The sequence below is a fragment of the Heliangelus exortis genome, chromosome 1, assembly GCF_036169615.1.
Source record: "Heliangelus exortis chromosome 1, bHelExo1.hap1, whole genome shotgun sequence".
Taxonomy (NCBI): Eukaryota; Metazoa; Chordata; class Aves; order Apodiformes; family Trochilidae; genus Heliangelus; species Heliangelus exortis.
This window is the reverse complement of record NC_092422.1, coordinates 141,221,446-141,246,996: the sequence shown is the minus strand read 5'-3', so window position 1 is coordinate 141,246,996 and position 25,551 is coordinate 141,221,446.

Here is a 25,551-nt window from a genome sequence, read left to right as displayed (position 1 = left end):
TCAGGTTGGTGAAGCAGACATCTCTGCATCCCAGCATTTCTCCTTCCAGTGTGAGTCAGCCCTCCAAAGCTTTCCTGGGGTACACACTGTTCTTCATTTAAGAGTAGACAAAACCTGTAACAAAGGTGCTCATTAGCACCTCTGGTTAGAGGAGAGCTCTGACCAGGCAGAAACCTCTTCACCCCACAAGCATTCAAAGCTGTTAAGTTTTTTCATAAAATTAAAATGTATGAAGCAGACTTTCATGTCATTTGGAAAAAAATAATATCATTTACTAGGATTCTCTAGATCCTTGGGCCATTTCCCCTTTTCTGTTCCCTGTTTTTCCTTTTGGATGCAATACCTGAATACTTCACGTGTTTGTCTGTATCGGGTTTTTGTTTGTTTGTTTGTTTTTAAACTTGTTTTTTTTTGTTTTTTTTTTTTTTGTTTTTTTTTTCTCCTTTTCTTGGTTAGTTCTGTTGCTAAGAACCTTGTTTAAAAGGAGAAAAAAGAAGACTCTTAATTCAGTTGCCCCTATACTTCATCATACCTTTTCCTACCTCTTTTCAATTATCAGTATAATTACACATGCAACTCTATTGATTTATTGAAATATGGTATACTTGAAGAAGAGAAGACTGCTGCTGTTTCACATGGGAAGTGGGTTTTTTTTTGTGTGTAGAGCCTTAATCAAAAATGGGAAAATTAGATTGCAGTCACCCACCTCTTGTCTGAGTTTCCTCAGTGCTTAGAACTGTTGTGTCGTATTTGTTTGGGAGCCTTTGGACTCAAACATGACTTCTTAAACTGATACATATAAAAATAAAATAGTCAGGCTTTCAGATCACTTGAAAGACAGTTGCATTCCTGAAGAGTCCACAAAAAGTAGGATAATCCTTGGTAGTTTAAGATGGTTAGAATGAGATTTGCATCTCCTCTGTACAACTTTCCTAGAATGAGCTGGGAGACACCGAGGAGGAACTGAACAACACAATCTACTTTCTTCCTCATAAATGAAATAATTGTCTCAATCTGAATTTTTTTTATTAGAAGAGGAGGTCTTCTACTTACTTCTTTCTTTCTTAGCTTTTCAGTTTTATTTAAGCAGTCTGAAAGTACTTGCACAAGAAGCATTTAGTATGAAAACTCTATTGCTGCAATTCAGCCTTAGAGGGGCTGGCTTCTCATATTAAACTTACAGTTCAAAGTACTATACTTCAGAAGTGCAGAAGTTCCAAATGCAAAATTCTGGCATTTCTAACAGGCATCTGTTGCAGTTATCTCCTGACTGGAGTAATTTTTTGTTAACTCCTAAACCAGACCTTAGTTATAGAGTTGAAACGAAGTACAATGAATCTTCCTGTTCACATCAGCAGGCTTTGGCTGGCTTGAAACTTCAGTGAAATTGCTGAGCTGGGGCACGCTACTCTAATTCTGTGTGGTTTTACCCCTTTCAGCAAGTCTTTAATTGCCACAGTGAGTGTATTGCACCTAGGAGTTTCAAATCAAATTTACATACCTGCATTTCTCTCCTGTGATGAAGCAGAGATGCTTATCTTAGAACTGGCAACAGCATTTATTGCCCTGAGTTTAACAGCAATCTGTTGCCAGGCTAAAGCATAACCATTTTTGCTTGTTTGTTTGTTTGTTTTGGACAAGCCTTGGGATATTTTGTGAAAACCATCTTCTGACTGGGTGTGCTGGTGGTGACACCTTCAACCCAAGATGTTACCACGCAACATCAGATGGTGCAGAGGAGCCATTGCTGTTCCTAGTTGGTGTGGGCTTTACCAAAACAGGGTTGTGAATAAATAGCATTTCCTTGCATGTTTAAAGCAATTGCAAGTCCAGCATAAAAGCAGTAACTTACTAGAAGGGTGATATTTTGCCTGTAAGTACTTGAGACTGATAGCTTGATTGTGTGGGGTAGATCTGCTTTCTGTATGCTTCACTAGTTGTTGCTTGAGCATGGACTGGGATTAAGAGATTTTCTTTGCCTCTGGATCTGTTCCAGACACTCTTTTGGACATCCCTGGAACATTCATCTTTCTGAAGTCCAAAGAGATCTATACTATGGCCTATTTTGGTCAACATGAAGTCGATCAGACAATGAACCTCATATTCAGATAGTTATTGGCTAGGACAATTACAACATAATTAATTATTGCAGTTTATCACTTTGTAAATCACTAGTTTGCAGCCTGATCCAGGAATTTGTTACAGCCTTGTGTAGTTATGTTAATACCAATCAAGTGTGAGATCATGCAGCCAAAACCTTTCAGGATTATCCATCTGTATACTTTAATATATAAATAGTATTACTGATGAGACTAATTAGAAGTATAAAACTATGCATGGAAGTGGTTGCAGCAGTGGATCCTTAATTTGTCTTTGTTCATTATGAATTGCTTGGCATAATTTGGTGTATATATATATATATATGTATACAAATACCTTTGGACCTGTATATTTTTATACACAACCTGTATATTTTTATACACACTTATGCACATAAGCAAAATTTATCTTCTCTTCCAGCATTACCCAAGTAGAAATTTTTGACCGTAAAGAAGAGAATGAGTCGAGGTTTTGAAAATCTGCTAAATATTGTTATTTGTTCAATCTAGGTTTTAGTGTGTACAGTCATGCTTTTTTTGCAGTTCTCATTGCCTCTGGGGAGTTTACTGACTGTGGAAAGACTCTTCTGTTTGAGATAAAGTCTTGCTGACACTCAGAATATACCCTTTGACCTATATCCTCTCTTTCTGCTTTCTCATATACGCACTCTTCCTTTTGTTCATTGCAAGGAAACAGAATAAAGAGATAGCAGGCAGTGTGAATTTTCAGCTCAGACAGAGCCTGGAAACATCATCAAATAAAATTATTACTTTATGAAAGGCAGGCAGTGTGCTTGCTTAGTTCAGAAGCCTGACAGCATGTACTGACTTGTTCTTACAGGTGCTCTTCTGAGCACAAATTGCCACCACTGAGCTGAAGTTATCTGAGGAAGGATGCTACAGGGTTATCCAATAATAGGGCTTTTGGATTAAACTGAGTTTCTTCGATAGGGTTTATAAGTAAGCAGCATTTCAACTTCCAAGTACTTCAAAATATGGCCCTGCCATATCCCTGGTAACTGCAGTCACTGTTTTCTATGCTGTGGCAGCAGTTTGGTTATGTAAAGTAAACTGAGGGACAGGATCCCAAGTTTCCTAATTGTTTCCCGACTGCACAGAGCAGGGAGCCCATAAAAGATTTAGGATTAAATCTGCATCTCAGCAAACCAAACAGGACCCGTTTATTGTATGCTGAAAGAAGCAGACTGGCTATAGTTTCTGGCTTTTGCATTATTGTCACCATGCTACGAACACCATGGCTGCTTCCTTTGCGCTGACAATTGAAAACCCCAATATTCCATACCTTAAAAATCTAGCGTTATAGTTTTTTGCATGGTTTTCCACTCCTTCATGTTGCTCCTCAGTAACTTAGCAATGACCAGTCGAGATATGCACACACCATATTGTTTTACGTGTTTGACTAGAACACTGACAGATTAATAGGAAGGGTAAATAGCTCTGCACTCTGTGGTGGCTCAGTGTGGGCTGGCAGGACTGACTGCTGCCAGACTTTGTTGTATTTGCACAGAGGAAGCCGCAGCAAAAGCCTGCTGGGGCAAGGTGACGTGGGTCATGGGTATTTGTTTCTCATCTCTATAGAAAACAATTGTCCTCTCAATGGAAGACAGCTTTTGGGAACTATGTGGTTCCACTAGTGGGGAAACATTTGTACTTCCAGAGCGCTAAATAAAATGCAGCCATGGAGTGGCTGATGCATTAAGTGGCTGCAGTGCACTGCACGTCGGGCACGAGAGGTTGGGTTCGTACACTGAAAAATTATTTTAATTTTTTTTTTAATTGCTCAGTTTAGAAGAGAAAGAGTATTGCTCAGGTTTTAACTGGTATTTTCTGGGCAATTGCTTCTATGCTAAATACTTTTCTGTGACATCAATCTAAAAAGAGCACAAAGAGGTGCATTTGTCCATGAGGTAACGTTAACTACTTTGGTTACTACAGAAGATCCTTATTTTAACAATTGATAGAGCATCACCTAGGAGGCTTATCTGAGACCACACCTTTACTAAATTAGGTACCATGCAAACCCACAGTGGCACTGTGCTTCTAAAGTTGTTATAAACTACCTAGGCACAGGAAGTAGTACTGTCTTTCCCTAGTTGCTGGTGGGAGGTGCATTACAAAGTCAGCCTAAGACAGGTCGAGAGTCAGGAGCACGGCTTCTTCATCTGATGAGATCCTGGGAGGGCAAACTGAGGCCCTCAGGTTAGGTTCCATGGGTAGATGGTCTCAGTGCCACTCCAAGAGATGAAAGTCTGCAAAGATGAAAGTCAGCAAGACAAGAGGGCATGGTCTTAAGTTGTGCTGGGGGAAGTTTAGGTTGGACATTAGAAAGAATTTCTTTACTGAGAGGGTGATCAAGCATTGGAATGGGCTGCCCAGGGAAGTGGTGGATTCTCCGTCCCTGGAGATATTTAAAAAGAGCCTGGATGTGGCACTCAGTGCCATGGTCTGGTAACTGCAGCGGGAGTGGATCAAGGGTTGGACTTGATGATCTCTGAGGTCCCTTCCAACCCAGCCGATCCTATGATTCTATGATTCTATGAAAGTTCATGTGAGCATACATCACCTGGAGGTACATTAGGTATTTAGGTACTGCTAGTATTGTTGTGGCACTATGGAGTGCTGGGGAGGCTGTAAAAAAAAAAAAGCATTAGGAGGTTGCCATGTGTTGATTTCCAGGCTGCATCTCCAACCCCCTCCCCTCCCTTCAGCGTAACTAAACTCTGTGGCTGACACTAGCTTGGGGCTGCATCTACACAGACTGCAGCCACATTATCAGGCAAACCTGATGTCATCTCCAAAGGTTACACAGAATGCCTTGCCCTGGGCCATTTTAAATCACAGGTTCTGCAACTCAGTCTTGTGTCTCAAGCTCCCTCACTTTCCTGAGTTATCCTTGAGGATAAACCAGATTTTTCCATGAACTACAAAGTTCCCACCACAGACTGTTGACTACACAGTGTTAGGAACTTTTCTGTGTATAAAGGCTAGTGTAATATTCACTCATGGCTTTTCCTGCTGTCTGTTTGGTTACTAGATGTGATTTTATTCTAGGTACAGTAGCGGCTGCATGCAGTGTGTGAAGAGTTTCAGCCTCATGCAGTTCAGGCATATGCCAAATATAATGTTGTTTTGTCTCACATTCATGTGGTTCATTTCTTTCAGGCAAAAAACCCTCTAACAAAACACAACAAAACCCAACCAAAAAAAACAGATGACTGTAAGTTAGCATATTTTTGAATTCATGAGACTCACTTAAAATAATCTCTGGTGGCTAGAGAAACTATTTGTTGCTTATGTATAACTCTCCACAGTGCTGACAGCCCATAAGAAAATCAGTGTGGGAATCAACCCCCTATTGTTAAGATAATGTAAACAAATGACAAAGAGCTTTAAACTCTAAAATGGGAGGAAAAAGGCAATTCCTGTCCCTCCTTCCTGCAGTCTGTTTCCCCCTTTCTCTGCTCCAATGTAATTATTTGCACTTTAGTGGGGTGGCCATAAAGTACTGTCATCCAGAAAGCACAGTGGCATGAGCAGGTTGCTGTGGGGTGAAGTGATGTGTGAGCTCACAAAGCCTCAGTCACTCCCTGGTGAGCTCTCCTTACCACACAGTAAAATACCAAAAGGGCTCGACTTTAAAAGCAACTTGGCATTGCTTGCAGGGTAAAAGATTATGCAGGAAAGTGGTACACTTTATATTCAAGCTCTAATTTGCCTCACTGCATTTGTTTTGCATAGATAGGATTTGATTTGGTGATGTTTTACACGAACTTTGTAGTGCGTAAAATGACTGCAGAAGACATAAGGATCCAGACTGGGCCCCAGACTTTTTCTTTTTTTTCTGCCTCAAGTAGAATATTTGAATAGGTTAATGGCCACAATAAACCTGTGGACAGTCCAGAACCCCATCATGATGTGACAGTGATTAGTTGCTGCTGTTTGGTAATGGAGACAAGACTCTCTTTTTCCCTCATTTACAATGACCTCGACAGCTGTCACTGGATCTTTTCAACATATGCAGAGTCACTGCGAGGCCTCCATAAGATGGAAGAGGGCTCTGGTTTTTGGCCTTAGTAAGTTTTAATGAAACTTTAAATGTACTTGGACTAAATCTATCTAGCTATCTATAAAAAAAAATTTATTTACAGGTATATAAAAGTTCAGGCAGTGTAGTCTTGGAGAAATTAAACATGTTGCTGCCCCAGACTTTGTCTTCCAAGGTTTCTGGGACTGAAACAGGTGTATTCGTCTTGTTTGATGGCAAAGGCACAACACAACTGCATCAAAAAGAGTCTTTATGGTGAAGTCTGTAGAGCCAAAAGGAGAAACAATGTCATATATGAAGATAACTGTAATCACTAACTTATACAGCTGACAAAATTCTGGAAACTCTGGGTAATTTTTATGGTGTTTGGAGGCATTTTTCTTTTCCTTTGTTCAAAATGGAACCCAAGCCCTGGCCTGTCTCTCAGCAGCGATGGAAAGACTTTCCTTTCAATGTCTCCCTCCAGTGGGTCAGGATCAGTCATCCCAGGAGTGGCAGCAGCTCCTGGGTCAATGCAGGGCATCACTGGTTTCAAGTATTGCTGTCTGCTAGCTCAAGTAGACATCTTACCTCCAGAAAGGAATATCTATGCTATATTGCCTTATGCATTGATATTCACAGAGGTCTTTGAAGAGACTCCCCATAAAATCAGGGTGCATTTTCCCTAGAAAGAATTTTATGAGTAGGGCCTTGTGCTGGCCTGTGGTGCAACAGATGGCATTTTCATCCCAAATATTTTAATGTCTCAAATGAGAGAGTGTCTGCATGAAAAACATGTAGAAACTATTCTGGGCAAAGCATTGGCTTAAGACTGAGCAAAGGAGTTACGGCTGTGACCTCAGAGCCTGAATAATTATTTTTTACAAAGTAGTTACATATGTTGGTCAGAGAGATTAGATGTATGTTGGGAACCAAGATGTAAGCAACCATATGGGAGGTCTGAAAGTGTAGGGAGATTGGGCTCCTTAGAGAGATCATATCCTTGCTTCCTGGTGTGAATTTTGGCTGGCTGGATCCATACGACATGGTGGAACAGATGCTTTTCATTAGTATCCATCATATTCATTTACCTGAATTACACATGGTGGGATCCTTTAACAGGTGTACATTTAGGATTGGTAAAGGATGAAAGCATTGAAAATTTGTACCAAATGTCACTGTTATAACTGTATTTTCTTTACAGGTTGCCTGTTGTAAAGGTAACTGTTTTTAATTTTATTATTATAAAATAATGTCTTTGGTTATTTCTGCAGAATCCACCCTATTTTATAGTTTTGAGGCATTGTTTTCATGTTTGCAGAAACAGGTCACACAAGCTGGCACTGTCAAAGATATCAATGGGATTTAGGCACTTGGTCCCCACAGATTTTAAGTGAAATTGTGTGGAAAGGATGTCTCCTGGTTCATATAAGCATATTGCCACATTGTATTATAGTACTATAAATAAAAAAAGGAAATGCAAATGTCAGCTTACCTTCTTGAATGAACTCTCTGCCAGCATCAGTGGAGGCAGCAAGGAAGAGTACAACATACTGCAGCACATGTGAACAGCGGTTGCTTTCTGTTCTGTGTTTAATAATTTAAAGGCAATAAAATAGCCTGATAGAGGCTGGCTATCTCTGGAAGACTCCAGGCAGACACTGATTAGTTATAAGCAGGACAAAACCCATAATATTAGTTTAATGAATTAATTTTTTACCAATTTGCTATTTTTTGCATACTACTTGCCAGGAAGAAGAGAAATTTAAAATTGCTAACTTACTTTCAAAAGGACTTCTCCTTTGGAAGTACTTGCAGGAGCAAGGCATCCCACAGTATTTTTTGATACCATGTCAGAGGAGTCACTGGGGAGTGCAGGGGATGAATTCTGACCCGTGCACTGAGAAAAAGGGTACAGGAGGGTGTATGAGGCTGGGTACTGGTAAGAGAGAGAAAAGAGGGCAACAGGAATAGGGATAAACCTGTGTAGGATGTACTTACCATACTTACTCATGGTTTGAAACTTTCAGAACTGGGAAAGGTGCATCACATTTGAAAACAATCTTGACATCTCCCAAATGCTGTTAACACCTGTCCCCCCCCAGACTGATTTCTGTCACTTTTGCTAATTCTACTGCCAGAGCAGTCCCTCTTTCATGGGAGTAAAAGAAGCAGAAAGGGGGCCTAGAATCTGGAGTTCCCTTCAAATGTATGAAAGACCTCTATAAAATGGACTGCACCTAAACGGCTCAATAATTAAACCTACAATTAAGATATAGATGAATTTTAGAATCCTGGGGAAGAATGGCTGAAGAGTAATGTAAGGTGCATGAATAAGCCAGTCAGATAAGAAAGCCTTGCAGAGACTAGGGCTGGCCTCATTGCAACATGAATTATTTGGCAGTGCTGTCACTCTTCCACCTTGTTGGGAAATGTATGAGATCAGGTGCAAGCCTGTGGCTCTGGATCTCTGTTGCAGCCCTTGAACCCTGCTGACAGAAAGTGTGTCCCTTCTCATTCAGACACGTGGCCACTGCTTTGTGAGCTTGTCCTTTTTCTGTAACTTACAGTGCCACTGGCTCTGGGTTTCATATAAATAATCCTTGAGTCATTGCCCTGCCCTTTCTGTCAATACGATGGTAAATGGTGACAGCAAAACCACTTGTTACTGGAGCACTGATCCTTTGAAAGCTAAAAGTAACCCCACTCTTCTCCTGCAGAGCAAACATTATTGATAGTTTTCTGTCACAGCAGTTTGTACAAGTCCTGGAACAAAATCAAGGTTTGTTAAAGGGGGTGGGTTACTTGTGTTTCCAGTTCAGGAGAGGTTTTTTTTTAGGAGCTTTTATTCTTGCACTGTGCCCCTAAACTGAGGAGCAGGTCAAGCTGTTGTTCTAGAGGATGTGCTTGCTGGCTACTGCCACTTACAGCTGCAGAGCTTCCCTGATCTGCAAGAAGTGTGGTGGAGAAAACTCTGGTTAGGGGGAAACTGTAGCCTTGGGGACTGACAACTCATTCTGCTATTATTAACTGGAAGTTTGTGCTTGTGATATTAAAGTTCATCCAGGCTGCAATTGCATGGAAGCAAAATTACAATCAGGAAGTTATTTGCATGTGTGGGTTGTTTATTCCCCTTTCTTTTCTCTAACAAGTCTTGAGCTTTTGTGTGGTTTTTGAGCTGGTAAAAATAACTTTTTTCTTTTTTCCTTTTCCTTGTGGATTTTATATTTCTTTAGAGTTAAAATGCTCAAAAATAAAATTATAAAAGCCAACCACAAGATCTAAGATTTACTTATTTGCTGTACCATGTTCATCCAGTGGTCTTACAATGAACAGGAGGATTCAATTTTTCTTGGCCACATTGTGGCTCACTGGCATTGTCTGGTGGCTGTGGAGACAGTAGTCAATTTATATGCCATCAAATTACTCTTACAGAATTTAATTAAAGGGATCTGTCTACACCAGCACTTTTTCTGGGTAGGGTTAAGGAAAACTCTTCCCTTGCATAAAAATACCTCAGCCCTTGGGAATCTGTATTCCATTTGAGGTGTTCATTTTATCAAAACTTCTGCTGCAGTGAAAACCTGCATCACACATGTGGAGTCTGTAACTGTGGTGAAAGCTCTTTACAGACAGAAAAGCTGCTGAAAATGTTGATGTTTTTTGCAAAACAACCAGCTCTTAACAACTAGGCAGTTCCATTCAAAATCCAGAATTGTTGCCTTTGTGCTACGGGTTTGTTTGTTTATCGATTTTTCAGAATATCATTTTGTTCCTTCAAGAAAAGCTCAGTTTCTAAAAGACAGCCGTGAAGAGAGTCTCCCCTGAACTCAGAGTCCATTATCTTTTTGAAATGAGCAAGCAGAACTGCAGACTCCAATTGCTTATCCTGGCCCAGCTCTCCCTGGGAAGTAGGACCCAAGGACTCTGCACAAGTGAAAACCATGGCTGAGCTAGCTACACATTTTCCCTCTCCTAGATTTCCACATGGAGGGCAGGTGGGGCCCTACAGCATCAATTGCCTCAATGCCTGGTATGATGGCAGCCTGGTGCCTCACACATCCAAGTCCTCTGGCTCCTTACTGGTGGAAATGGATCATGTACAAAGGAAAAGGAAAACACAAAGAAAAACTATGGATCTTTGCTGATTTTCTGGAAAGACCTGATCAAAATTTCTCATCCAACCGTCCTGAAGAGAGGCATAACACTTATCTTAAAGATTCATGATCTGAGAGCCTGATAGGATCTGCCGTTTCCATAGAGCCAGGCCCTAGATTTCCCTTTAATGTAATTAAGCCCGAAGATTTATGAATACAACAGGCCAGAACTTGATCCATGTTCATTTTCAATTACTGCAGTGAAAGGCCTCCATCCAGATGTCTCTATTTACAGCATTCACACAGGCAGGACCGGGGGCTGGGGGGGGAGGGACCACAAATTGTCACACTTGTTAATTCTTCACTGAGGACACTCAGCAGAGGTCTTGGCTTTGACCCCAGGACAAAAGGCGGGGGTCCGCTGGAGCAAGTGCATCAATGATGAGGGGGCTGACCCGCCGACCTGCCGGGGTCACTCCCTCTGCTTTGTAGGTATTTGGGTAATAATGGGGGTTCATTCCTTATTTTTATTTCTGTTACAGTGCCGGGGCATGGAAAGAAAGAGAGGAGCTCTGATGTGAAAGACAAACATACATAATGAGAGGATCAAGCTTCCCCTGGCAACAGTAACGACTATGAAATGCTACAGGGGAAATACACAGTACTTAGTGACCCACATAATCAGGCCTATTTTAGGAGTATTGTTTTATTTTTCTTTTGAAGCCTATTTTTTTTTCCCCCCTTTCTTCCTTTTTTTCATGTTCCCAGATCCTTAATTTTTTAGTTTGGCAAGCAATATTTGGTTACAGTACCTTTTCTCTGTCACTGGACCTAGCCTGGTGCCCTAGGTAGGCTTTTGATCATGCTCCTGGTAGCTGGTATAATACCAAGTGTTGTTCTGGCTGTATATATTTTTATTCCAATTCCTTGAGGCTCCTGACAGACTCGTGCTAGACACTTTTTTTCCCCTTTAAAAATGCCTGAGGAAAAGTAACCGAAGTGTCACTGTAAAAAGATAACTGCACCTTTCAGATATCTACACAGAGCCCAGGGCTTTGTTTGTCTTCAACAAAGCTACTGAAACATGGTGTGTTCCTAAAAGCTGCAGTTTCTGTCTCATAATAAGGATTCTATTTTCACAGCACAAGGAACAAGGCTGTGGCAGCACAATATTGTTTTCACTGAACTGTCATAAATTAAAATATCTTCATTAGTTCAAAACCTTTACAAATATTCCAGAAGGCTAGATTACTTCTTGAAATAGCAGAAAATGTTCCACCCCATTAGCATTTCGAAGAGATTTATTTCTTTTGCCTTCTGAAGCCATACCTTTTTTGGCTTGCAGATAGATTTAGAGGTTTTAAAGGGATTTGAACAAACTTTACCACTGTGAAATTAAGAGCAAAACCAGAAGACCAAATCATCCTCTCCACTTACAGGCAGTGAATATAACCTCCACAAATACTGACCAGGAATGGTTGCTCTGAAAAGAAAAACAAAAATAGATCAACTGTTCTATTAAAAAAATTGTGATTTTTTAATAACTTATTAGGATGAATTTCAAAAGTTCCTAAAAAACAACCCTGGAAGATGGAGTGCCCCTAAGTAGGATAGCCATTTTAATCTGTGTAATACAAGGTTGAATCCTGTTCAGTTGTTGTCAGATGTAGAATTTAAATGTGATTAATTATTTCTGTTGCTCTCACTGTGAGGTACATTTTACTGGAAGGCTTAAACCCTATTTTAGTTTCAGATTCTTGGGGTTTTTTTGGCACAGATGTCACCTGGGACCTGTTAAGCCTTGTGGCTCTAAGTTATGGTGAAATTTGTGTTTCTGCAGTGAGATTCCTGGTTCTCATAGGCAGACTGGAGTCTTATCTGGGAGAGCAGGGCACAACCCTCACTTCAGAGCCTTTACTCAGGGCATTTATTAGATACTGAACATGAAGTAACTCACTGTATTGTAATTTTAAGAAATAAAATACCTTGTGGAAATGCCGTCTTATTTGTCATGATGTACTGAGACACTTGACTTATTTTTGTATCATTTAGGTACTTTTCCAGAGGTATTATTCTGAAATATATAGGTCCAATGCACTTGACTTCTAAATGCCTTGTGGTCAGTTCTCTTTAACCCTGTGCTTGGTGGACGGGGAGGAGTTCTGCTTTTCAAGGTCAATCATACTAGAGCACCAGAGTTTGACAAAAAATCTCATCATTTGGGTAAAACTTAGTGAAAAATAATGTGGGGGTGCTAGCTGGTGAATTCAGTTGTCATCACTCCCAGGCATTGTAGCTGATAAGTGTGACATTGCTTCTGGGCTTCCATAGAGTTTGGGTGATTTAAGAAGTCAAGGAATTTGGATGTTTGGGTTCCTGGTCTCTCCCTCACACCCAGTTTATCTGGTGAAAAAGCAGCATTGCAAACCTGCCACCTCATCAAAGGGAGACAACAGTTCTGATTCTTCCTCCCATGTCAGGAAATGGCATTTTGGGACCTCTGTGGTACTGGACTGTGTAAGCTGTGCCCTCAGGGAGGGCTCTGGATTTGGCTTTGAATCTGCAGGGAGGATGTTGGGGTAAGAACAGCAAAGGGAAGATGTGGGTGAGGTGTGTAAGAAAGGAAGATTTCTCTTGCTGTGTCTCCTCCTGGCCTTTGAGGATATAGCAGTGTACTCAGTGCTGGTGAGGCCACACCTTGAGTACTGTGTCCAGTTCTGGGCCCCTCAGTTCAGGAAGGAGATTGAGGTCCTGGAGCAGGTCCAAGGGAGGGCAACTGGGCTGGTGAAGGGACTCCAGCACAAGTCCTTTGAGGAGAGGCTGAGGGAGCTGGGGCTGTTCAGCCTGGAGAAGAGGAGGCTCAGGGGAGACCTCATCACTCTCTACAACTCCCTGAAAGGAGGGGGTAGCCAGGGGGGGGTTGGTCTCTTTTCCCAGGCAACTCTCAGCAAGACAAGAGGGCACGGTCTCAAGTTGTGCCAGGGGAGGTTTAGGTTGGACATTAGAAAGAATTTCTTTACTGAGAGGGTGATCAGACATTGGAATGGGCTGCCCAGGGAAGTGGTGGATTCTCCATCCCTGGAGATATTTAAAAAGAGACTGGATGTGGCACTCAGTGCCATGGTCTGGTAACTGCAGCGGTAGTGGATCAAGGGTTGGACTTGATGATCTCTGAGGTCCCTTCCAACCCAGCCGATTCTATGATTCTATGATTCTATGATTCGATGATTCGATGATTCTATGATTCGATGATTCGATGATTCGATGATCAGTACAGCTGGTGCCCTCATCAATATTCTTTTCTGCAATAAACCTGGCTGCAATGGTCAGGGTCTCACATACGGCCAGGTTTTATAAATAGACCTAACCTGGATTTGGTTGGATGGTGGGACTATTCTTGTTACAGATGGGGATGCATATATCCTTTGCAGGTTAAAACCCAAACCTGACATGTCCATAATTGCATCTTGTCTTTACACGGTCCAATTTGTCACTTGGCAAAATGACTTCAGATGGTGTAAGCTGCTTTACTAATAAGACATAACCCTCCCTTTTTGCCATACCCTCTTGAATTCTGCTCTAGGGATGACTGAGTTCATCCTACATAATCTCAGCAATGAGATGTAGTTGCTTTGCTCTTATTGGAAAGATAGTGTAAATGCCAAAGGGTGGTAAGAAATTCTAGAATTAAGAAATTCTAATTTACTGCTGGCACCTCTGACTAATGCCAGTGCAGTCTATTTTCCTAGTGTACCTCTTTCTTTATTAACCCCAGACAGTAATGGTATCTTGAACTTTCATATACTGCATAATTTTGATCTATTCCATAGAATTTTAGTTTCTTATTGTTACTTATCCATTAAAAACAGCCTTTATGCCTGTAAGCACACGTATTGCCTTGCATCAGGTCTCAAGAGTGTACATTCCTCCCTTGTTTTATCATTTACAAGATGAACTCATACCCCTGCTGAAAATACCTGAGGAAAACCAGTTGGCTGCCATTGGCACTGTATGGATAATATTGCAGTAAGCATTTATTTATTTTTTCCACTGTACCATGCCTCTCCCTGAATACTTTGAACATAATGTCTTTAGCCCCAGCACAGAAGTTTAAGGTATACTTATGTAACCTTTGAAATGTGAGCAATTAGACATTTTGCTTTTTAAAAGAAATCAGACCAGTTCATCTGCTACGTAAGGTATAAGGTACTTTCTATTAAAAGGCAGATGAAAGATGTGTTATTTTCAGAGGGACAGGAAAAATCTTAAGTCAGTTGCTCAATATGGCAGCTCTGTCACTCATTTTAGAAAAATATTTGGAAGCAATTCATATTAAAGAACTCTACTTTAAATAAGTGTAAGCTTGAAGGTGCTCATCAGCTTATAGCCTTGGATCCAGTGTCATGAAAGTATGAATTGTGTTTTCCTAACTCTTACACTGTAATCTTTCTCTTTAGCACTTTTTTGACTTAGATGAGCTGTGCTAGTTTGCTTGGTTTTTTCCAAAATATGTTTTTTATTAAAAACACCCAATTCAGTAGGAAGAACCAGAAATAGTTCCATTTGCATTTTGTACTGTAAATGCAATATAATGGCTGTCATGAGGATGGTTTTAGCTTGTTCTCTGAATAGAGCCTGGAGTCTGTTGTCATGCTGGTGTGTTACAGATACCAGTGCTCCTTTCAATATTTAACTGTTTTATAAAAGAGCAAGAAAACTAAAATGATTCAAGTTGAAAATCCCCAATGCAGCTATGAGATGCTGTTGATCACTTGTGTTTTGTTTTCCTCCTTGTGGGTTTGACAAATGAGGCATTTGCCACACCAGTTAAAATTTCAAAATGCACGTTTTGTTATGAGGTTTCAGATGAAGTTTATTTGCTGCCTAGGTAACAAATCCAGATGTGGCTCTCGTTCTGTGTATTTTACTGAATTATGTGGAACAAGCTGAGGACAAACACAGGAGACTGCACTCAGTTAAATATATGCTGTGGTATCCAAGGGCGTTACTAGGGAAAACAAATATTGTACTCCTTGTCATTTGGGTTTGTTTGGAAGTGAAACCAGAAGTCTGGCTTTTAGACCTGGATAAATGCCTGTATGATTTCCATTATCTTCACTTGACCTAAGATTGTTTTACTTTAGAAAGTAATTGCTTTGTGTATTGATTAAAGGCTCATGACTTCAGTGTTTCTACAAAGGAGAGAATTCAGTAAGAGGCAAACACAGGATTGTTTGCTGCTACAGAAAACTAACAGTAGTTTGTGTCTTTTTATCTCTAATCTTGGAACTGGTTTTCTAATTGTGATTCTCATTAAAATGTTTCCTTCTGAACTGCAAATCTTGGCTTACTGCTGCAATTGATAAAGTTATTGTTAATAATTCTGCACATCAGTGTAGTACAGAGATATCCTTTCTTGAAAGACCAACTGCTTTTTCTAGAGAGTAATTCATCTGCCAAAGAAAAGCACCATACTTTGCCACAGAAGAGGTTACTGAGAAAAAAAACAAGGCCCTGCCATAGCAAATCTAACTTTCTAGTCTGTGCTCTTTAGCATGATAGCAACATGAGATTTTATACTATAGATATTTAGAAAATATAAAAGGTATTTTCTGTATTTAATGAGGTTAGAAATTAAGGTAATATTCACAGTACAAGTGCATTGTATTGCTAGTGTACCTACAATTGTACTGATTTCAGTGGGAGATCTTGGACTATCACAGCAAATTATCCTCCTGTAGCCTGACCTCTCCTCAAACCAAATGAATGTGAGCTAAAAGGGTGCAGAATTATCTCTTTTTGTTTTTGTGAATGCCTCAACTGCTAGATACAGACAGGATGTAGCAGCTAGAATGGTGTTTGTGGTGACTGTGGTCTCAGGCTCCCTCTCTGGGCTCAGACTGTCCTTGCTCCAGGCCTCTCCATCTCTGGCTTGGCTTTGGGAGCAGCACTGAGTCTGTCATTCTTTATAAAACACCCTGGTGGCATGGACATAGGAGAGAGATTGAGCTTGATTTTGAGTAAAGAGCTGGGAGCAGTCCTGACTCCACTGAAGTTGTTGAGAGTCTTGCCATAGATTGTTACAGGATTTTGTGTGATGGTGAGATCTATCAGCAAGGTCATAAATGGCAGCCTGTGCTGGATCTGAAGAAAGCTGCTCACAAATTTCCTATGGTTGGTATGTTCAACAGAAGGCAGTTTACTGGGCAGGAATGAGACAGAGAAAGTCATGAGGGACCACAACTAAAGAAGTTGGAAATATTCTGAAAAAACCCACTACCTACCATTGAACTTGCATCTTTGTAGGGAATAACAGAAATGTTGGCTTCAGCTGTCTAAAATGCTTTCACAGTAAGATGATTAAACAAAATCTCAAGCTTGGGCAACTCCATTTTACCTTCTCATCATTAAAATCATAACTAGAATTGGGAGTCTATCTCATTAATGATGATGGGAGTTTTTAAAGCTCAGTATGAGGTTGACTGGGTAATAATAGATGTTCTGAAATCTTCAGAATTACAGACTTTTCCCTTGGAAACTTCGGGTCAAATTCTGTCTATTCTGTGCACTTGGATAATTGCAGCAATTGTTGTGAACATTTGCTGTGACCAAACTCACCAAAAGGAGGATCCCAACACTCTTGTCTCAACCTCCTAAGTAGTTTTTCTTGCTGTGTCAGTGTTTTAATGTAAACCTGTACATTTATCATGATAACTCTTCTGTAAGGATTCAAAGAAATATTGAGAATACATTATGTGTTCAATATGGATCTGTACCCTGAACTATCTGCTATATTTCAAGGCAGTTGTTTGAGACTTAACAGTGGTGTTTGAGAGGCTCCACAAGGTAATACTAAATTAAAAAAAAGTGCACATCTGTCAGCTCTTGGCAGCAATGAATCTTAAGTAGGTTTGCAAGTTATTTATGGGTATCAAAGTGATGTTCCTATTGTAGATCGAGAGCCATAGTGTGCTTCCCCTCTCTCCTGCTTTCCCCCTTGCAGTGCTGTAAATCTAACTTCTGCCCATCCTATTGTTCAAAGAAAAGCAGCCATATTGTGCTGATTGCTATTAAATTAAAGCAGAAAGGGAGGGAAACAAATGCGGAAGCCAATCTTACCAGCAGGGATACCACTATCTTTTATTTTGCCTTTTGGGGGTCACAAAGTCATGGCAGGCAGCTGACCTCTGATAACCTTTTCAGTGCCACAGCATGCAGTTTCTTTCGGAAGAACTTAATTAAACACAACTGAAGTTCCTGGCTAACATTTGTTCCTGAAAAGAGTCGTCTTTGATTGGTGTTTTCTGCTGAGGGGACAGCAGAGGTGCTGCTTTTGTTCTGAGGAGAAAAGTTAGCATATGTTAGTTAAGGATTTGTGGTTTCCTATAGTGGTGCTGGATCTTTCTGAAAATTCACTGTGGTTCTCAGCTACCATTGGAGCACCACAGCAATGAAGGAAAAGCACACCAGACAACCCTAAAACACATTTTAAATGAGTCTACTCCAACTTATTGAGGGCTGTGTGTAGTTTGGACCAAGGTAAATAAAACTATACTCTCTCTATAAAGTTGGTGATTTATCTGTGGTAGTTGGGGTCTTTCATATGAAACATGCAGTATAGAACATGTATCTACCAAAGCTTGCCTGTGTGTCCAACAAGATTAATTGCAACAAGATGAGATTTATTTGTTTCTTCTCTTGTGGGAATGTGCATGCAATGCAGGAGCAAATAAGCAGTTATTATGGTATAGGATATAAATACAGAACACTGATTGAATGTAGACAGCATGTGCCAGGTGAAATGTGTGCTGCCTCTTTTCATTGTAGGAATATTTGGATGTAAGTCATCTTCTGTATGCTTTTTTTTTGGTTTGATCATATTGGCATTTTGGATGTGGAAACAGTGGCAGAATGTATGACTAGAAAGAAAGGCTGTTAGTGACCCTTGGAAATGGAGCCAGGTTCTATACTTGGTGTTTGCTGAAGCTCTTTGAAACACAAAGCATTCCTGACAGGTCTTGGCATAACTGAGGATGTGTAAGAGTCTTTGATGGAGACAAAATTAAAATTTACTTCACTAGCCACAGGCAGAGGGAAGCCCTTTCCTTCTCCCAGTGGCAATAGCTGGGAGTTGGTAGAACCTTGGTCATTGGTTTGAGCAGGGAAGAAGGTCCAGCTGTCTGACATGAGGAGTGCTGTCTGGATACAGGGACAGCCATCATTGTCTGCTACCTGCTGCCACAGCACACGACATTCATAGAATCATAGAATGGTTTGTGTTGATCATCCAGTTCCAAGCCCCCTGACATGGGTAGGGATGCTTTCCACATGCCACTCAGCCCCATCCAACCTGGCCTTGAGCACTTTCAGAGAGGGTGCATCCACAGCTTCTCTGGACAACCTCATTCCAGTGTCTCACCACCCTCACAGTAAAAATTTTCTTCCTGATATCTAATTTAATGTCTTTTTCTCTCTTTCTCTCTCTCTCTTTTTATTTTTTTTTTCCCATATGACCTCTCTGGCAGTCTATATCCTGGAGAGCCCTTCTTTGCTAAACACAGACCCATCTGAGCATATCCCAGATATGGAAAAATTTTCCCATTGTTTGCTATTCAGTCTTTTTCCTCCTTTGGCCTCTGCATGTCGTGCAAAAGAGACGTGTGGATGATGTTTGCTGAGGCTGTGTCACCTTCCTGGCACTTAATGCATCTCTGTGCAGGCAAAGGGGATGGAAAGCATCTGTTTGCAGGGCTGGGGGCACACCACGCCAAAACGACGCAGTAAAAAGTGCCTGGGAGATCAGGTTACCAACTCATTAGAGGGAATGCGTCCTGGTAACTGTAAAATGAGCTTCCATATTCCCTCATTTCTAGCATCTAATTTGCTAGGTGGTTTCCTTTATTAGCATACATTCAAGTGTGTGGGTACTTGTATGGCTCTTTCTTTGGGAAACAAAAACATTAACCCTCTAGTACACCACCTGTTTGCACTTCATTGTCGACTGTGAGGGGTTATTTTATTGGCTTGGTTGTTTCACTTTTCATTAACTTTTTTCTTTATTAACATGCAAGCTGCAATCTGATTTCTTTTTGCCAGAAATGGACTTTGTTTGTCATTAATACCATACTTCTGGCTGTATTTATTTAAAAGAAATAAAGCTTTTCTTTTATATCTAGTCTTTATATCTACCCTTGGTCTGTGTCTTGGTCCCAGTGGCTTTCCAAATGTACTTGATGTAGCTTTTCAATATGTAATTAATGCCAGCCAAGTTAATTGCTTTACAAGTGTCCAAAATTCCCTCGTTTCATTTCTATTCATTTATCAACCTTCATTATACAGCCACTGTTCCACATAAACACAAATGATTGTTAATGAATGCCTAATGTAGTATTCATTAGAAAATCAGGTTAATGGCTAGTAATGAATATCTGAGCTACTTGTTACTTTTGAGTATGTATTTTTTTTCCTTGTTGATTACACTACTCCTTTAATCTACAAAGAAGTCATACCTGTGTGTTAGGCCAACTGAAACACGACGAGGTCAAACCTTTGGAAAAGCCCACAGCTATTCCCATATTGCAGGTGCTTTCTCTTCAGGTGGAATGTTCAAGATACTTAACAAAGACAGAAAACCTGTAACTGCTAGCTTATCCTGAGTTTGTAGATAAACTACTTAGAGGACTACTCGAATTCTTAAAGCCATTTTAGGCCAGTCAAGGTGACAAAGAAAATTCCTAGATCCCTTTCTACAGTCATAAGAGTCTTGAGGACCTGAGACATTCAAATAATACTCTTTGGGAGAGACCTTCTTTGAATCAGAGGTAAAACTGGGTCACTGAATTTATACCATAGTAAAAAAAAAACCTCTGCACTCACCAAATTGCTTTCTAGCTAGCAACACTCATTTGTTTCTACCAGAGGTAGCCCATTTTAGTTTCTGGTCTCTATAATTGTTATACATCATGTTAAATCATTAGCATAATTGGTATCTTCTGCCCCAGAAGTGGCTGAACCAAAATGTACATATTTGCTATAGAGAAATGTTTTTAAAATGTTGAATTTTGACTTACAAGAGTTCAATAATCTTGATTATGCTCAATTATCCAAATGCAAACATGCATATGTGCATGCATATGTAGTGTGTTTTTGCAGATATTTAGAGTTAAGTATCATTGAATAATACCTTTGGTCTTGCTTTATAATGCTCTGTCTGCCAAAAAGATTTGGCTATTTGAAGTTATACGTCCAAAATAACTAGGCTATATTTCATATTTTGTTTTATAAAGCATTGTCTCATCTTTGTTTGCTGTCATTTTTTCCATGGTAACATGAAGGCTTGGAGATCTTAGGAGCATTTGAGTGGGGAGCTATAGCTGTTCTGAGGGCACAGGAAACAAAATATCTTGTATTGTTTGCATTGATATCCATCAACAGTCTTCCTGTTTTGCCTTATTAGACCATTGAGGGACTTCACAAACATATTGAGCAATAATGGTGATGAGCAAGGTTCTGCTGGACACCCCAAGCACAACGGCTCTTTATAGCTATAAAGAAATGACTCCTTATTGGCAACTAAACCTCAAAAGAACATATTTGCCCTAATTATAAAGGGTATAAAAAAGAGACTCCAGAGTGACTGTGCAGACTGCTGTTTGTCAGACATTGCAGATAATTTTTTTAAAAAGAAACACAATATTTTTAAAATGTAATGTACTCTTTATAATGCTCCTGTCAAACAAATTGCAGTGTGAAATAAGATGACATAACTTACGCAACAAAAGAAAGTAAATTGTATTTATTACTTCATGAAGGTATTTAAATGGCAGTGTTGCATCAGAGGACAGTATCTACTCCCAGTTCATGTTGGTCGTTTGGTAGTAACCAGGGTCATGATTAGGGCCTTATATGAGCTTGACAGCTGGCTGTGGCTTACATATGCTCTTTGATCTCTGTCAGTAGCTCTGCTCAGTGCTTATGACCAGAATGATTCACAGGAGAGTATCTTATACATTGAAAGTTGAATTAGTGCTGTGGCATTTTTCTGAATGATTTCTACTGACATCCCAGATTTCATCAGCCCCCTCTCTGTCTGCTCAGCACTTTGTGCAACTGCATTGGAAGTGCCAAAATGTAGGCATGTGCTGGGGGTCTCTCACTAGGCAGAGAGAGATGAAATGGTTGCTGGGTACAGTATGGGAGAGGTATGGAAGTGGTACCTCCAGGCAAGTGGCTGGCTTTAGAGCAGTCATGATGGGTTTCTGGGGCTGGTCTGGAAAAGGAAAGGTGGTCAATTAATACTGATATGTGGCTTTGACCTACTATGAGAATGATAGTGAGTTAAGTTCCATGTATCAGATCTGACTTATTTATTAATATTTTGAGAAGATGAAGACTGTCAATCAATATGTGATGGAGAAATCTCATGCTTTGTCCATCCATTTGACTTGGGGAGTGGAAATTGCAGTTCAGGAAGTCTGGTTTTAATTGCTGTCTAGCCCTAGATGATTTAATTTCTAGTAAATTATAAGATGAGTATTTGATTTCGGAAACTGTGCACTAGTGTCACTAGTGTGACGTACAGGGCTGAGAAGCCAGCTGAAGAAATCTGATTATGGGGTATCAGCCTGCAATACTGCAAACCTGCATGAAGCAAGACTAAAATATGTGCTAAAGTTTCTGTTATGCCACCTGAGAGTTTTGTTAGATCTGTTATATCTCTGAAGTCTCTCTTTGAAATCACTAGAAATGATGTGCTCAGCCTGCAAAAAACAGTTTGCAAATAGGCTAAACTACTTTTTAAATACACTGCAGGCTCTCCCTTATTACCCAGCCCATGTGAGCAGAGTATCACAGGTTGGAGGTGTTTATTGCTGTGCTGTACATACAACCTCACAGCTACTGTGCTGCATTCAGTGATGTTTTGTGTGCTCTTCTCTGCTGGCATCAGTCCTCTCTTCACAGAGGGTCATTTCACTCTTCAGCGCTCTTCACTGAACATCACCTTGCAGGTGAATTGGGATGGATTATATTTTTGAACCTGTCATTCTGCTGCAAGAAGGAAGACCCTCAGTGTCAAAAAGTGTAACCTGTATCATAGAATCACAGAATGGTTTGGGTTGAAAGGACTTTAAAGATCATCTAGTTCCAAACACCCTGCTATGGACAGGGACACCTTCCACTAGACCAGGTTTCTCAAAGCCCCATCCAACCTGGCCTTGACTGTTTCCAAAGAGGGTGTAGCCACAGCCTTCCTGGGCAACCTGTTCCAGTGTCTCACCACCCTCACAGGAAATGATTTCTTCCTAATATCCCATCTAAATCTACCCCTTATAGTTTGAAACCATTCCCCCTCATCCTATCACTACATGCCCTTGTAAAAATTTTTCCTGAGCTTTGCTGTAGGCCCTCAAGTACTGTAAGGCCACTGTAAAATCTCCCTGGATCATAGAATCAATCATAGAATTGGCTGGGTTGGAAGGGACCTCAGAGATCATCAAGTCCAACCCTTGATCCACTACCGCTGCAGTTACCAGACCATGGCACTGAGTGCCACATCCAGTCTCTTTTTAAATATCTCCAGGGACGGAGAATCCACCACTTCCCAGGGCAGCCCATTCCAATGCCTGATCACCCTCTCAGTAAAGAAATTCTTTCTAATGTCCAACCTAAACCTCCCCTGGCACAACTTGAGACCGTGCCCTCTTGTCTTGCTGAGAGCTGCCTGGGAAAAGAGACCAACCCCCCCCTGGCTACACCCTCCTTTCAGGGAGCTGTAGAGAGTGATGAGGTCTCCCCTGAACCTCCTCTTCTCCAGGCTGAACAGCCCCAGCTTCCTCAGCCTCTCCTCAGAGGATCTGTGCTGGAGTCCCTTCACCAGCCTGGTTGCCCTCCTTTGGACCTGCTCCAGGACCTCAATCTCCTTCCTAAACTGAGGGGCCCAGAACTGGACACAGGACTCGAGGTGTGGCCTCACCAGGGCTGAGTACAGGGGCAGAATCACTTCCTTGGATCTGCTGGCCACGCTGTTCCTGCTACAGGTCAGGATGCCATTGGCCTTCTTGGCTACCTGGGCACACTCATGAGCTCATGTTCAGCTTCCTGTCAATCCAGACTCCCAGGTCCCTTTCTGCCTGGCTGCTCTCAGCCACTCTGTGCCCAGCCTGGAGCTCCCCATGGGGTTGTTGTGGCCAAAGTGCAGGACCCGGCACTTGGCCTTATTGAACCTCATCCTGTTGGATCCTTCTCTCCTCCAGGCTGAACAGCCCCAACTCTCTCAGTCTGTCTTCACAGGAGAGGTGCTCCAGCCCCCTGATCATCTTTGTGGCCCTTCTCTGGACTTGGTCCAACAGCTCTGTGTCCTTCTTATGTCCGGGGCTCCAGAACTGGACACAGTACTCCAGGTGGGCTCTCAAGAGAGTGTAGAAGAGAATCACCTCCCTCGGCCTGCTGGCCAAACTTCTTCTTGATGCAGGTTGGATTTCTGGACTGCAAGTACACACTGCCAGCTCACGTTGAGCTTCTAACACGCTGGTGCCCTTTTCCTCAGGGCTGCTCCCCATCCATCAGCCTGTAGACTGCAGATGCTTGGTATCTCAGTGTCACTGCTGGCACCTGGGAAGGGTTGATGAGGACAAGTAACAGAGTGATGCCAAGGCACATACAACTCCTGGCCTGAGGGACAGAGCTTGGTGCATAGCAGGGGGAACTTGTGGAATATCATATCTGCCACATGAATCAGGCCTGCAAGCTGGCAGCAGGTAAACATCCAGCTGGAAACGCCATCCTAGACCTCCCTCCAGCCACAAATTTAAGCATTTTAAAGCTCTTTTTAATAAAATTGCTATTGCCCATCAGTAGTATACTAGCATATCCAAAATTTGAATATCAGTGTATCTGAAATTCCCATTGTAAGTGTGTGAGAGATATTTTTCTTGTGAGTGTGTGTGTTTATGTAGACCTAATTTCTCTTGTAGTTTCTAGGAATTCCTGTTTTGATCAGCCTTAGAGCTCTTGGACAACTTTTGATCTTCTGTCTGATTAAATAACACCTTTTCCATACACAAGGATTATAAAGCTACATAAAACAACAACAAATAAAACCTTGCTTGGTGTAATCTTTAGTACTACTTCTGGTACTATCACCTTTTGCATTTAATGTGCTATTCAGATGACTCTGTAAAGAATATTTTAGGAATCCATAGATGTCGAAGCATTGAATTTATTATTCATCTGCTGTGTAAGAATAAAAATCAGCTTTATAGGTGCAATTTTCTCTTCTCTAGAGGTACAAAGCACAAAAATTACAAGAATAATTTCATCTTTCTCTTTCAAATAAAAATAAATAGATGAGTTCATCAAGGAAATTGCTGACCTGTTATATTTTTTCTTTCATTTGCTAATGATCCCCTTTTGCAGTGAATGAAGCTTGAGCCTAGTGATTTTTCCTGTGACGTGTACATGTATATCTGGTAAATTAATGCCAGTGTGCTGGGGAAGATGGTAGCCATAGGCCAGGGCTTTTCGTTGCCATGGATCCATTGCAGACCTCTCTGATTGTAGCTTGTTAGGGCTTTGTTTAAACAAGTAGGAACTGGGGAAAAAAAAAGAAAAAAAAAAAAAAAAAAGGTTTTCAGCTATTTCTGTCATTTACATTTTAACTGTTCTAATTGTCCTAATTTTCTTCCTACTTACAATGAATGGTTAGGGGAATAGGCCTTCAGTGGTGACCACTACACTCTTCAAACTCAGGCTGCACACTCTGTCCATGTTTTTTTGCCTGTGCTACCCTGGCATGGAAAGGATTTAACCTGCCTCGGGCTGCCTGTGGGAGACAATATGCTTTACCATAGGTACATACATACTTGTCACCTATAAAATATGGTGCAAACCCCAACAGTACTTTGAGTGTTAGTTTGAGAAAACAGTGCTCAATTCCACCATGCTACCTGATTTGGTCAGCTGTGGCACTTGCTTGAATATGCCAGAGTGTTTTAAGTAGAGAAATGTGTCCTTTAATGTTTTCCACTGTTGTTTTTATTGAGACCAGGCCAGTGGTCTGCTCTGTGCTGGATGGTTTCGGTGACAAAATGCCAGTGGGTACCTAACCTTGTATGGACAGTAATATAACACCTGTGTCCAAACATGTACCCCAGTGTGGCCTTCCCATGGGGTCCACATCAAAGGTGGAAAATGTGTGAAATTCTACAAGGGTCTGAAGAATCAGATTTTTGGTCTATTGATTCCCGTCTGAACTCCACCTCTCCTATAGGAGCTGTGTTACCTCTCCATGTTTCCTCTCTGTGTCCATGTC